This window comes from Schistocerca americana, unplaced genomic scaffold (genome assembly GCF_021461395.2).
Source record: "Schistocerca americana isolate TAMUIC-IGC-003095 unplaced genomic scaffold, iqSchAmer2.1 HiC_scaffold_124, whole genome shotgun sequence".
Taxonomy (NCBI): domain Eukaryota; kingdom Metazoa; phylum Arthropoda; class Insecta; order Orthoptera; family Acrididae; genus Schistocerca; species Schistocerca americana.
This window is the reverse complement of record NW_025725308.1, coordinates 22501-25185: the sequence shown is the minus strand read 5'-3', so window position 1 is coordinate 25185 and position 2685 is coordinate 22501.

The following is a 2685-nucleotide window of genomic DNA, read 5'->3' as shown; positions in this document are numbered from 1 at the left end:
GGGTTAAGGCCCAACGTGTGTTGGGTTAAGGCCCAACGTGTGTTGGGTTAAGGCCCAACGTGTGTTGGGTTAAGGCCCAACGTGTGTTGGGTTAAGGCCCAACGTGTGTTGGGTTAAGGCCCAACGTGTGTTGGGTTAAGGCCCAACGTGGGTTGGGTTAAGGCGCAACGTGGGTTGGGTTAAGGCCCAACGTGGGTTGGGTTAAGGCGCAACGTGGGTTGGGTTAAGGCGCAACGTGGGTTGGGTTAAGGCGCAACGTGGGTTAGGTTAAGGCGCAACGTGGGTTAGGTTAAGGCGCAACGTAGGTTAGGTTAAGGCGCAATATAGGTTAGGTTAAGGCGCAATATAGGTTAGGTTAAGGCGCAATATAGGTTAGGTTAAGGCGCAATATAGGTTAGGTTAAGGCGCAATATAGGTTAGGTTAAGGCGCAATATAGGTTAGGTTAAGGCGCAACGTAGGTTAGGTTAAGGCGCAACATAGGTTAGGTTAAGGCGCAACATAGGTTAGGTTAAGGCGCAACATGGGTTAGGTTAAGGCGCAATATAGGTTAGGTTAAGGCACAATATGGGTTAGGTTAAGGCACAATATGGGTTAGGTTAAGGCACAATATGGGTTAGGTTAAGGCACAATATGGGTTAGGTTAAGGCACAATATGGGTTAGGTTAAGGCACAATATGGGTTAGGTTAAGGCACAATATGGGTTAGGTTAAGGCACAATATGGGTTAGGTTAAGGCACAATATGGGTTAGGTTAAGGCACAATATGGGTTAGGTTAAGGCACAATATGGGTTAGGTTAAGGCACAATATGGGTTAGGTTAAGGCACAATATGGGTTAGGTTAAGGCACAATATGGGTTAGGTTAAGGCACAATATGGGTTAGGTTAAGGCACAATATGGGTTAGGTTAAGGCACAATATGGGTTAGGTTAAGGCACAATATGGGTTAGGTTAAGGCACAATATGGGTTAGGTTAAGGCACAATATGGGTTAGGTTAAGGCACAATATGGGTTAGGTTAAGGCACAATATGGGTTAGGTTAAGGCACAATATGGGTTAGGTTAAGGCACAATATGGGTTAGGTTAAGGCACAATATGGGTTAGGTTAAGGCACAATATGGGTTAGGTTAAGGCACAATATGGGTTAGGTTAAGGCACAATATGGGTTAGGTTAAGGCACAATATGGGTTAGGTTAAGGCACAATATGGGTTAGGTTAAGGCACAATGTGGGTTAGGTTAAGGCACAACGTGGGTTAGGTTAAGGCACAACGTGGGTTAGGTTAAGGCACAACGTGGGTTAGGTTAAGGCACAACGTGGGTTAGGTTAAGGCACAACGTGGGTTAGGTTAAGGCACAACGTGGGTTAGGTTAAGGCACAACGTGGGTTAGGTTAAGGCACAACGTGGGTTAGGTTAAGGCACAACGTGGGTTAGGTTAAGGCACAATACGGGTTAGGTTAAGGCACAATACGGGTTAGGTTAAGGCACAATACGGGTTAGGTTAAGGCACAATACGGGTTAGGTTAAGGCACAATACGGGTTAGGTTAAGGCACAATACGGGTTAGGTTAAGGCACAATACGGGTTAGGTTAAGGCACAATACGGGTTAGGTTAAGGCACAATACGGGTTAGGTTAAGGCACAATACGGGTTAGGTTAAGGCACAATACGGGTTAGGTTAAGGCACAATACGGGTTAGGTTAAGGCACAATACGGGTTAGGTTAAGGCACAATACGGGTTAGGTTAAGGCACAATACGGGTTAGGTTAAGGCACAATACGGGTTAGGTTAAGGCACAATACGGGTTAGGTTAAGGCACAATACGGGTTAGGTTAAGGCACAATATGGGTTAGGTTAAGGCACAATATGGGTTAGGTTAAGGCACAATATGGGTTAGGTTAAGGCACAATATGGGTTAGGTTAAGGCACAATATGGGTTAGGTTAAGGCACAATATGGGTTAGGTTAAGGCACAATATGGGTTAGGTTAAGGCACAATATGGGTTAGGTTAAGGCACAATATGGGTTAGGTTAAGGCACAATATGGGTTAGGTTAAGGCACAATATGGGTTAGGTTAAGGCACAATATGGGTTAGGTTAAGGCACAACGTGGGTTAGGTTAAGGCACAACGTGGGTTAGGTTAAGGCACAACGTGGGTTAGGTTAAGGCACAACGTGGGTTAGGTTAAGGCACAACGTGGGTTAGGTTAAGGCACAACGTGGGTTAGGTTAAGGCACAACGTGGGTTAGGTTAAGGCACAACGTGGGTTAGGTTAAGGCACAACGTGGGTTAGGTTAAGGCACAATACGGGTTAGGTTAAGGCACAATACGGGTTAGGTTAAGGCACAATACGGGTTAGGTTAAGGCACAATACGGGTTAGGTTAAGGCACAATACGGGTTAGGTTAAGGCACAATACGGGTTAGGTTAAGGCACAATACGGGTTAGGTTAAGGCACAATACGGGTTAGGTTAAGGCACAATACGGGTTAGGTTAAGGCACAACGTGGGTTAGGTTAAGGCACAACGTGGGTTAGGTTAAGGCACAACGTGGGTTAGGTTAAGGCACAACGTGGGTTAGGTTAAGGCACAACGTGGGTTAGGTTAAGGCACAACGTGGGTTAGGTTAAGGCACAACGTGGGTTAGGTTAAGGCACAATACGGGTTAGGTTAAGGCACAATACGGGTTA